The sequence below is a fragment of the Hemiscyllium ocellatum genome, unplaced genomic scaffold (assembly GCF_020745735.1).
Source record: "Hemiscyllium ocellatum isolate sHemOce1 unplaced genomic scaffold, sHemOce1.pat.X.cur. scaffold_2124_pat_ctg1, whole genome shotgun sequence".
Lineage (NCBI taxonomy): Eukaryota > Metazoa > Chordata > Chondrichthyes > Orectolobiformes > Hemiscylliidae > Hemiscyllium > Hemiscyllium ocellatum.
Window position 1 is genome coordinate 48354 of NW_026867976.1, and position 12176 is coordinate 60529.

At 42.1% G+C, this 12176-nt stretch overlaps 1 long non-coding RNA gene across 1 annotated transcript in view; it reads left to right on the top strand.

The window, feature by feature from the left end:
* LOC132811153 (uncharacterized) overlaps positions 1-7144 on the top strand; it is a 32032-nt gene extending 24888 nt beyond the window's left edge. The window contains exon 2 of the long non-coding RNA XR_009643223.1: positions 6734-7144. This is a non-coding gene — a long non-coding RNA (uncharacterized LOC132811153). The remainder of the gene's footprint in view (positions 1-6733) is intronic.
* The last annotated feature ends 5032 nt before the right edge of the window (positions 7145-12176 follow it).

Genomic DNA, 12176 nt, shown 5'->3' on the forward strand with positions numbered 1-12176 from the left:
GAGGATATTCAGGACTTCGACCCTGTTACACCAAAACAGGATGAGACCATTCAGTCCCTGGAGCCTGACATACATTTACAGAAGGAGGCCAATCAGCCCCTCGAGCCTATAACAGTAGGCCATGCTGCACCAGTATCCTGTTAAACAGCAACAGGATCAGTCCATTCAGTCTCCTCAAGTCTGTAACACAGGAACTGGAAGAGGTCACAAAGTGACTGGAGATTGTTACACTAGGATAACAGGAGGCCATTCAGACCCACCGAGCCTATTGCAAGGGAATTGGATAATGATAAAAATTATCTGAAACTTCTTTCATGAGAAATGAAGAGGTAATTTAGACACGTGTCTTTTGTATGTGAACAAGAGAAGAACAATCACTCCCTTGGTCCCATCTCCGGGATACATGAGGAGACCGTTCAGTCTTTCCACCTATTATAGAGAAGACCCATCAACCCATCAAAATGTTACCCAGCAACGGGAAGATTCCATAATCTCCCAATCCTCTAAAGCATCAACGGGAGGAGGTCATTCTGGCCTTGGAGACGACAACGTGGGAACACCAGAAAGACATCAGCTCATCGATTTTGATGATGAGTCCATTCAGTGACACATGGCTCTGACACAGCTATTGGAGCACATCTCTTAAAGTCTTGCGCCCATTAAACAGGAATTCAAAGCAAATGTAAAGGTTTTCGAAAATGAAGAACTTATAATAATGGTATACATTAGGTACTAAAGTGTGACAATAAACTATTATAATTTAAGGCAAATTCTTAGAGTCCATTGTTCAGGACATTTGCAAAGTTAAACCACAATCCATCAGAGTCAACATGGCTAAACGAAGGCTAAACTGTGTTTGAATTGTTTGCTTGAGTTATGTGAAGATGTCACAAACAAGGTGGGTCGTGGGAATCCTGGAGATGGAGCATATCTGGTCTTCCTGAATGCATCAGATATGTCATTTCTCCAAAGAGTAAGTGGTAAGATCAGACAACATGGGTTTAGGAGTAATCTATTAGCTTGGATGGAGGAATGGTTAACAAACAAAATGGAGTCAGATGGAATAAATGTGTCATTTTCTTTTGGCAAATGCAGTTTGTGGGGTGCCATTGATTTCAGGACTCATGCCTCAACCTTTTGCAATCGATGGTATTACTGCACTCGGTTGGAGGGATAGAAAATACAATGTCACATTTTCAGATGACACTAACATTGGTGGGAAATTACTTCGGAATGATGATGCAAGAGATTTAAAATTATATGGATATGTTTGGTGAATTTGCCAACATTAGGCAAGGAAAATTAAAGTGAATAAATATGGGGCTATTCAAGTTGGCCAGTATAATAGAAAGACAAATTATTATCTAAATGGAGAGAAAGTTCAAAGTGCTTAGGTGCAGAGGGATCTGGGTGTCTGCTTGCATATCACAGAAAACCTGCCTGCAGATACTGCAACTAATGAGAAATGTAAGTATAATTTCAGTGTTTATTTATAAAAGGATAGAGTAGAAAGGGAGGGAGTGTTGGTGTAGCTATGCAAGGCATTAGTGAGGCTGCAATTGGAGTGCAGTTTGGGTGTCCTGAAGAATGTGGTATTTACATCGGAGGCAATTCAGAAGAGCTTCATTAGATTGATTCCATATTTGAAGTGTTTGTCTAATGAAGAGAAATTGAGCAGTTTAGGCCTATACTCTCCAGTTTATAAGAATGAAAGGAGATCTCACTGAGGTCTGTAAAATGCTAAAAGTAATTGAATGTGTAGAAATGGAGTGGATTTTGTTTTCATGTGGCGCAATCTACAACAAGAGACTAGAGTTTTAGGATGGAGAGATGGCAGGCAAGTGGAACAGAGGCCGCGTTGACATCAGCCTCATCGAGAGGTTGGATTCCTCACAGATGCTCCTTGTTCTTTTTCAACCCTTCGACTGTGTTGGACAGGAATGGGGGAATACTGGGTATCATACAGGAAGCAGGGACTCAGGATAAATCAGTCTCAATCAATTAGACAGAACGTAACCAGTAGGATCACAGAGTAACCAGTACTTGGTTCTCAACTATTTACAGTCTATATTAATGATCAGGAGGATGGAACAGATATACAGATGCTGAGTTTAGTGATGTCGCTGTGGTAAGCAAGAGATTAAATTACCAAGAGAAGGTGGGGAGTCTGCAAATAGATTCAGAGAGGTAAAGGCAATAGATAATAGTTTGGCAGGTGGAATTTAACATGATATAACCTGTCATTTCATTTACAGGAATAATGGAAAGCAATATGTTACTGAAATGGAGAGTGATTACAGGACTTAATGATACTGTGTACTGGGGGGTTCACTCAGACCCGTTCAGACATGGGAGGGTTTGCTCCATCCCTGATCATCTGCTCCTTGACGCTTCAAGTGTCCCTCTTGCTCTCCGTACACATGGAATCCTTTAATATGGTTGATTGGTGGTGGGGATGGTGTTTTGAAACGTGCATCAAGGGGACGACCTTTATCCAAGATATATTCATTTCTTTCTACGTGGAGACCCGATGACGATGGGAATGGCTGACTGCCTCTGAATGAAGAGGCCATGACTGCTGCCAGGACAGTGAGTATTCACCAACATGATGTACTGTGCATGGGTACACTGTAACATTAATAGGGAGAGAGCTCCTTCAGTTCCTCTAACTCTCCCCATTGACATGGGTACTCTGCAGATGCCATGTACGCCATCGGGAATCCCACTATACCACTGGATACACCCGGAAGCTCCCTGCTGTGGGAGAAACAATGTATTTACCTCATCCACCATATACATCCTCCATCACCGAATGGTGACATTGATGTAGAGATATTGGGAAATGACGGATATGTCACCTAGTTCTGCCTGGAAAGTTGTGGATCATAGAAGGTGAATGAAACTGTGACCCTAACAGCCCCTGGCAGCACCGTCCTCCCCCTGGTGTGATGCGGCAGGACGTGTTGAAGGAGATGACACCGCTTTGTGCCCAGCTCCTTGTTCAGTCAGGGTCCCCTCACTATCTGCTCCTGGGTTAAGTGTAGCTTGGGAAGTTGTTCCTGGAATACTTGGGAAGGTTACAGCAGATCCTTTTCCCCACACACACTCATTCCGCAGTTTCAGAGCTTCCCCTCTCTGCAGCCTCTGCTTCATGTATTGTTTATGTTGCAGGCTCAGATGCTGTAAATACAGTCCCCATGCTCCATCCAGAGTTGAGTCACCAAATCCTCAGGTCTCCCTGAATGTCTGAGGCAGCTTACAGCACAACTTCCAGCAAACAATCCCCAGCCACTCCACTAAATGTTTAATAACAGGAGTCAGTCAGAAAACCCTTGGCTACAAGTGTTGTGGACCAGACCAGATCCCCACAAAATATTTTAAGAAGGCCGCTTAGACCCAAACCTTTCCTTATTTTGAATATAGATGTGAAGCGTGCTTTCTAGATATATTGTGACTGGTCAAACCACTCGACATTCAGCAAAATATAACCTATTCAAATACTTTAGTTAAAATACACTCAAAGAAAAGAAAAATTTGGGATGGCTTATATGTTGGAACACTTACACAAACAATAGATACCGTACCATCTTGGTTTACACCGCTTGGCACAAAGATATATTCAAATGTATTCAGATACTTACAGCAGTTTTCCAATCCAGGAGGAAACAACATCAACAGAGATCTCAGAGAGAAAAGCAGCTGGGGATCATGTATTGAAACTTCCAACTCTTCTGGGATCCCCAGCAGCTTCTTAATGCTGCAGCTAAAAACAAAACGAGGAAACCAGGTCTGGGAGAGTTGGCCACTGCCCTTCCATTGTTACCAACGTTTTAATGAAACCTAAAGGCTTTCTCAGTTAGTTACTTAACCTGCTTTCAGACAGCAGTTCCGCACTCTGTCTTTAAAACCTCTCTTCAAAAAAATAACCCAAGAGAAAGTCACCTTTTTACAGTGATAGTATACTCACAACTCCACCATCAATAAAATGATCCATCAATATACAAAATGGATTAATTTTAGACCTCCTAACCTTCCTCTATTAGCAGACTGAAATGCATATATATTGCGTTGACTCTGAGCATACAAATGTTCACAACTAGATTCGATTCCAGTCATTTTACTCCTGCCACAGAGTGCCTTTGTCTTTCTTCATCCAAGTCTCCACAATGCGTCAAAATGTAGGTTTCCTCACCCTGTCAACTGTATAATTTCACATTGAATGGCAGCAATAATAAGCTCAATCGAAACAGACTGGTATTATTCTCCTCAAACCTCTCCAAAAACTTTAAGGGATCACGATCAGTGATAAAAAAAAATTGTCTCAGGTATGTTATTCACAATTTAAATGCTGAAATGTTGTAACGCCAACGTCAAGCTCAAGGCCTCCTTCCCCATTGTGGAATAAACCTGTTGATGTTTCCACTGGACGCTTCAACCACACGTTACAGAATGGAGCACTTCTCATCTCTCCAATAGTCCCTCTGAATGACATAGCTCCTCATATTTCAGCATTAAAGAACTACATGCTTCTGTGCCTCTCAATGCTGTAACCTCTTTCCCGGCTTCTCCTGGCCTATGCCAATAAACCTTACTCTCACAGGGATATGTTTTAAGAAGATCTTGCACATTCTTCTCAATCCCTCATGGAAACCAAACTTTGATTTCTGAACTAAATCATCATCAGCTGCCATTTCAGCTTCTAATCTTGGCATTGTAACTCTCTGCTCTTCCCCACGAGTTCTCACGGCTGCAGGAAGTGAATTGTTGAGCTTCTCCAAAATAAGAATCTCTCTAAGAGTGTCATTGGTTTGCTCAGTTTTTAATACCCTTACCCACCTTTCAAAATTATTTTTTTCGATTCTTTCAAAGTCAATGTGCATTTAACCAGGGACGCTATTTTAGATTCCTGAAACGCTGTCTGTTGCCTTCTGGCACGAGCTCACATGCACTTCCGATGGCTTTCTACATCTCCTCATACTCCTCAGATACCTCCTCCGATAGGATGCAAATACCAGCAGCTTTGTTTGGATCAACTAATTCCACATGGTCACTGGGCACTGCATTTGTTTAGCCACTTTCTCAAATGAAATTAAAAAGGCTTTCCCGTCCTTCTCATCAAATTTAGATAATGCCTGAATGTATCTAAACAGATCCCCATCAGACCTTTGGCTATTATAGGGTTGCTCATCCTCACTAACCTCCTCATCCAGCCTTCAGTCTACCTTCATCACCGCCTTCCATGTCCACTTTCCTCTCTAATTGCTAACTTTTGAAGTTGAAACTCTCTGCTTTTCTTCTCTTTTTCTCTTTCTCTTCTTAATGTCCTTTTCTTTTATTTCTACTTTTCATCATAATTCAAACTGTTTCAGTTCTTTCTCATGTTCACGGTGCCTCATTTGAAATTGAATTCGAGCCAAAGAGTCTGATGACAGATCCTCCAAATGTAATTGCTGAGCTATAGCTGTAATTATCTCTCATTTTCTCACAGACAAACACAACCCCAACTCCAGCTTGTCTGTCAATTCCTAAAGCTTGGCCTTCATTACCTTTTGTAAAACTTTACTTCTTCCACACCCTGAAAACTCTTAGTGACTGAAAGAATCTTAATACACAAAACACTGTTTAAACTAACCGAATTCAACATCTGGAACAAAAGACACTGACAGCTACCATACACGACCTTTGAATCCAATAGCCTCCTGGTGCGTACTGTCCAGTGTCTGCATGAGCTTATTCGGGATGCTCTGGTTTCCCCCTACAACCCAAAGATGTGCATGCCAGGTGAATTGGCCATGCTTAGTTGTTCATAGTTTTCAGGGATGTGTGGGTTAGGTGCCTTAGTCGAAGTAAATGTGTCATAATAGGTAGAGGAATGGGCCTGGGTAGGTTACTCCTCGGAGGGTCGGGTGTAGATGTGTTGGGTCAAATAACCTGTTTGCATGCTGTAGGGATTGTAATTCTAAACCCAATTACCGATTTAGAACCAGACAAGCTATAGACCAACCAGACTGTCTCAAACTATTTTAAGAAGGTAGCTTGGATGCCAACTTTTCCTTCATAACAAGATAGATGGGAATTGGATGTCCCAGATGTGTTTCCGCTCATCAAACCACTCACCATTATGCAAAACACACTATATTTAAACACTTTAATGAAAATCCATACAAAATGAAGAGGAATTTAGAATAACTTAGCAATTGGAAACCTTAACTGAATGATGGACACAGACCCTGCTACAAATGAACTGTTCTAATATACTAACATCACCTTAACACACCCTATGAGCATACAGTTATGAGCATACAGTTCTCCAGTCCAGGAGGAAACAGCATCAAGTGAGGTTTCAGAGAGAATAGCAGCTAGGGATAATTTATGAAAACTTCCAACCCTTCTGGTACCCAAGCACCTGGTAACTGTTACATCTGCAAGGAAAAGAAAACTATTTCTTGCATACAGTTCTCCAGTACAGGAGGAAACAGTATCAAGTGAGGTTTCAGAGAGAATAGCAGCTAGGGATAATTTATTAAAACTTCCAACCCTTCTGGGACCCAAGCACCTGGTAACTGTTACAACTGCAAGGAAAATAAAACTATAAAGCCTGGTCTGTGCCAGCTGGCCATTGTTACTACTTTGGCCTTTAAGACCTCTTACTAAAAAAAGGAAAAAATAACCTTTTCTTTAAAAAAAGTGACAGCATTGCTACATAATTTAAATGACTGTTCCTTTATTCAAGGGGCTTCCTCGTGTTACTGACAGCAAGATCACCTGAGAGGGACAAACACAGGCACAGACCAAGTTACAAGGATGTGTCTCATAACTTCGGAAACACACCTGTCCATGGACCATCACATGGAACACACTGGGAAGTGAACAACAGCCTGACACACACCATTTCACTGTTTCTGAGCGACACAATGCCAGCAATCGATATACTACAGAGCCAAAACCCGAGGCCAGGGAAAGATACAGAGGGACAGAGAGTCTCACATTAAAGACAGAAACAGACAGTTAATTAATTGAAAAGATGTTGTGAAAATATGGGGAAAAAGACATGGCCGTGGGACTAACTCGAGCAGTGAGATCTTCGAAAGCAAAATTACAAGAATGAGAACATTGAATAAAGGCATTGTCAGATCAACGGAAATAGTTTGTTACAACAAATTCTGAATCTGCTTCACAGAACACCACAAGCAACATAAACTGGGACAAGATGACAGCCCCGTATGGAGGGCTGTGCAGACCATGCTAGTGTGTTGCTCAGTAAACTGCACTATCTGCACAGCATGGAGAGTATTGCAAACTTTACGATCATATGCTAACTATACTCGCAACAGATTACTGCCTACAATGGGAAGGTTTGCTGCTTGTATGTGTTCATCAGAAACTGAGGGACAGTGCGTGTGTGTGTGTGTGCGATTGGCGTGGTTGAATGTGAAACTCATTGTTTGAGAAGGAACGCACATGGAAGAAATTATTTTAAATACGAACTACTGGCAGGCTTTTTGTTAATCAACAGAAAGAGAACGAGAGAAGTTTCATGGACAGATGAGATGAAGTGTTTGAGAATGTTAAAATAAAGTCATCGCCAGACACAATAGCAATATACATCGGCGTGCACATGAATGACAGATGGATGGGAGTTTGGTGTGAGTTCGAATCAGATTTGCTTCAACAGGTTTGAAGCCGGGAGCGTCAGCAGCAGATTATTAACTTCATGAAGACGGTATTTCATAGCTCAAGGTTCAAACAGCAGATGGAATACACTAGTGAGATATATTCTGGGGTGGTGAGTTTTTCAAGTTAGAAATGGTCAGGGTATGGTGTCAGGAATCAGCTCATGGTCAAAAGGATCTCCCACAGTTGTGACTTGTTTGCTGCAGCCACAGTTATTAGCCAGGGATGGGATGGAAGTGGAGTTTGTAACCAGAACAGTAGAGAGTGACCTCCATGCTGTTAATATTTAAATAACAAAGGCAATGATACAATACATTGTAGTTCTCTGCTGAAACTGAGTAGGTCAACATAGAGACCCATGAGTAACACTGCCAGAGCAGAGAAGGAGACAGTAGTTGAACACATTCCTTCATGTAGTTAGTAGTGGTCTGTAGAGTGAATATCTGGATTGAGCGTTTCAACAGGAACAGTAATAGTGACAAGAAGTGTAGACTATATGAAGGAACAGTAATACAGTCATAACCGGTTTATAGAAAAACAAATCTGGACAGTGACACTTACCAGGAACACCAACGATAGCCAGGAAAGGATAATAAAAATATTGAATAATGAGAAGAGCATAATAAATCCGCGATGACCACCAATAAAATACAGAAAGATACCAAACATAATTGGATAAACGCCTGTCTATTTTTGGAATGTGCCAGTCTAATGTTCCCAGATTCGGATACATTTTTGGAACATTCCAATCTAATGTTCTCAGATTTGGATCTCTCCGCGCCCTCTCTCTAAATCTGCCGATCCCTGTCAGTGCTGTCGATGATGCTCCCGCTCATGTTGTGGGATAACACATTGAACGGCGCCCATTTATCATTAAAAGATGGAATCCCTCCACGGGGATAATTAGAATCCATGGAGATTGGCATTAATCACAGTCACTGAACAAACACTGGGAAACTGAGCAAAGGCTATGACAACGGATGAATGGGGCACCGCACAACAATCAACAGACAGGAGTGTTCCCTTCCAGTTGGGGAACACTTCAGTGGTCCAGGACATTAAACCTCGGACCTTCTGGTGACCATCCTTCAAGGTGGACTTTGGGACAGGCAGCAGCGAACAGTGGCCGAGCAGAGGCTGATAACTAATTTCGGGACCAAAAGGGAGGGCCTCATCCGGGACATTGGGTTCACGTACATTACAGGTGACCACCATTGCACTGTATACACACACACACACACACACACACACAGGCATTCCTATACACACACATGCATACGGACACACATGTACACAGACACGCACACAGACACTCACACACACTCTTACAGACACCCACACTCAGGCAGGCATCCGATCAGAGATTTAGACCACTCTGCACACATGCACACACATATACACTCTCTCTCTCACTGATACTCAACCCACTCCCCCACCCCAGCCACGCACACACACTCCCACATTCACACATGCACCCCCTCACAGACCTAAGAATCTCTACATCACTCACGCACATATACAATCCCTCTCACACTCACAACTCCTAAACCAGACAAACACACACACACAAACAGACGAAGACCCAATGCACACATATATTTTGTGGGGTGAATTTGTACTTGCAGAGTTACATTGTACTTTGCTCAAAAACTGCATGAATTCATGTAAAACTCTATTATCTAATTTTTCAGATTAGAATCAATCTAAACATCATGGTATAGACAGAGAACACAGGGGGCGAACACCTTCAACACATTGTCTAGCTACCACTCATTGTTACAGCTAAGCTGAGAATGCAACTTTAAAAGAAAAATGTTTTGTGATTTACACATGAAAGAAATGAAACTATCATGGTATTCAAACAGATGAAAGACTCAACAGACAATCAAGGTATTTTCCAATGTATAATTTCAGTTACATCACACTGTAAATTTTTGCTATAAATTCTGTGCCTTAGAAGTGTGTCCTCCACTATCACCTGATGAAGGAGCAGCGCTCCGAAAGCTAATGTGCTTCCACTTAAACCTATTGGACTATAACCTGGTGCTGTGTGATTTTTAACTTTGTACACCCCAGTCCAACACTGGCATCTCCAATTCATGACTAAACAAACAGGTTCAGTTAACCAGTTCCACACATCACTTTTCATATCACTATAAAACAGAACATTTACTGGGATTGGATGGAATGGATGAAGGTTGCTGAGGGATGGACCAAAAATCTTTAAACCTTTTAAATCTTTTTTTTAACTTGTATATGAGAGTATTAACAGGGCACTGCAGGGGTCTATATATGTTCCACTCTGTTTATGAAAGGAGGCAATTATAAAATAACAGATCGGTTGCATAAAAAAAACTCGGGTGGTTAAGTTTCAGGATACCACAACACAAAGTGCGGTACTTATTGACCAGTGTGAGGCTACTCCTGGTTTTAATGCCGTTATCAAATCCTTTCATAACCGTGAGACAGAGCACTGAGACTGCTGCTCATTGACAGGCTGAAGCAATTCTGTCCCAATGGGCCTCTTACAGAGGGATAAGAGAAGGCCATTCAGCCCATATTAGCCTGTTGCTACTTGAAAAGGTGGAATTCTGGAATATTGGCACATTTTGCCAACAGAATCATTCAGAACGAAGACATGTGTCACTGCAGCTGTATGAGGTGTGACTGAGAGGGCACCTGGAGTACATTGTGTTGTTTGTGTTTCTGTAACTGAGAAGGGATGGACCTACATCTGATACAGTTTACCGGCTGCTCGTAATCCACGGGTTGCTGTGTCATTTAATGTCTCAGGTCTGTTACACAAGGACAGGAGGAGGCCATTCAGCCTTTCAAGTCTATTACAGAGGGCCAAGAGGAGCCCCACGAGCCTGTTCAGAGGGGAAGGAAGTGTTTATTTAACTTTCCCGTCTGATACACATAAATATTAGTTTTAAATTAGTTTTGGAATAGGAAAGACCTGATGTAAACATTAAAGTTCGAACTTGGAACAAGGCCAATTTTGAAAGTGTGAGGTGAGCCCTGTGAAAGGCTGATTGGAATACCCTATTCACAGGTAAAGGGATGGTTGGAAAATGCAAGGCCATCAAAACTTTGTTTCAGAGAGTCCAGAGCCAACGTGTTCCCATTAGTGAGAGGGGCAAAGCTGGTGGGTGCAGGGAGTGCTGGATGGCTAGATATATTGATGCTCTGGTCAAGGTAAGGAAGGAGGCATATATCAGGTAAACAGAGCTGAGATCAAGTGAATCCTGAGAGGTGTATAAGGGCAGAAAATGTATCGTCAATGGGGAAATCGGGCCTGAAAAATGTGGACAAGTGATGGCTTTAGAAATAGGGTTAATGAGGCATTGAGGAAATTCTACAAATCCTTTTATGGGAAAAGACTAACTAGGGAGAGAATAGGGCACGTTAAAGGTCAGTAAGGCTACCTATGTGTGGAACCACATATACATAGGTTGGAGGGATACTAAACAAGTATTTCTTCTCAGAGTTTAATATGGAGAATGTTACAAGAGTGAGAGAATGAAGAAATATGTAATGATAAGTTGAAAAGAGTCTATATTACAAGGACGTGTTGGACATTTTAAAGGTGAACAAATCCCTGAAACCTGAGCAGTTGTATCCCAGATATTTGTGGGAAGTTAGGACATCGATTGCTCAGCATTTTGCTGATATATTTGTGACATTGATTTCAAAAGGTGAGGTGTCAAAAGCCTGGAGGGCTGCTAACATAGTGTCATTATTTAAGAAAGTAAGGAAAAAACAGGTAACTATAGATCGATGAGCCTAACGTTAATGGTGACTAAATTGTTGGAGGGGATTTCGAGGAAAAGGATCGCTATGCATTTGGAAGGACAAGGACTGAAGAGGGTTTTGTACATTGGAGATCACGTCTCAATGACTCGGTGGCATTTTTTGAGGAAGTGATGAAGATGGTCGATGAAGGCAGGAGAGTGGATGTTGTCTTCATGGAATTCAGTAAGAAAACCAAAATGTTCTACATGGTAGATTGGTTCGCAAGGTCAGACTGCCTGGGATCCAGGAAGAGCTCACCATTAGATCCAACATTTTCTGAATATCGGAGACAGGGCGTGACAGTGGACATCTAGAACATAGAACATAGAACAATACAGCACAGAACAGGCCCTTCGGCCCACGATGTTGTGCCGAACATCTATCCTAGATTAAGCACCCATCCATGTACCTATCCAATTGCCGCTTAAAGGTCGCCAATGATTCTGACTCTACCACTCCCACGGGCAGCGCATTCCATGCATCCCACCACTCTCTGGGTAAAGAACCCACCCCTGACATCTCCCCTATACCTTCCACTCTTCACCTTAAATTTATGTCCCCTTGTAACACTCTGTCGTACCCGGGGAAAAAGTTTCTGACTGTCTACTCTATCTATTCCTCTGATCATCTTATAAACCTCTATCAAGTCACTTCTCATCCATCGCCGTTCCAACGAGAAAAGGCCGAGAACTCTCAACCTATCCTCG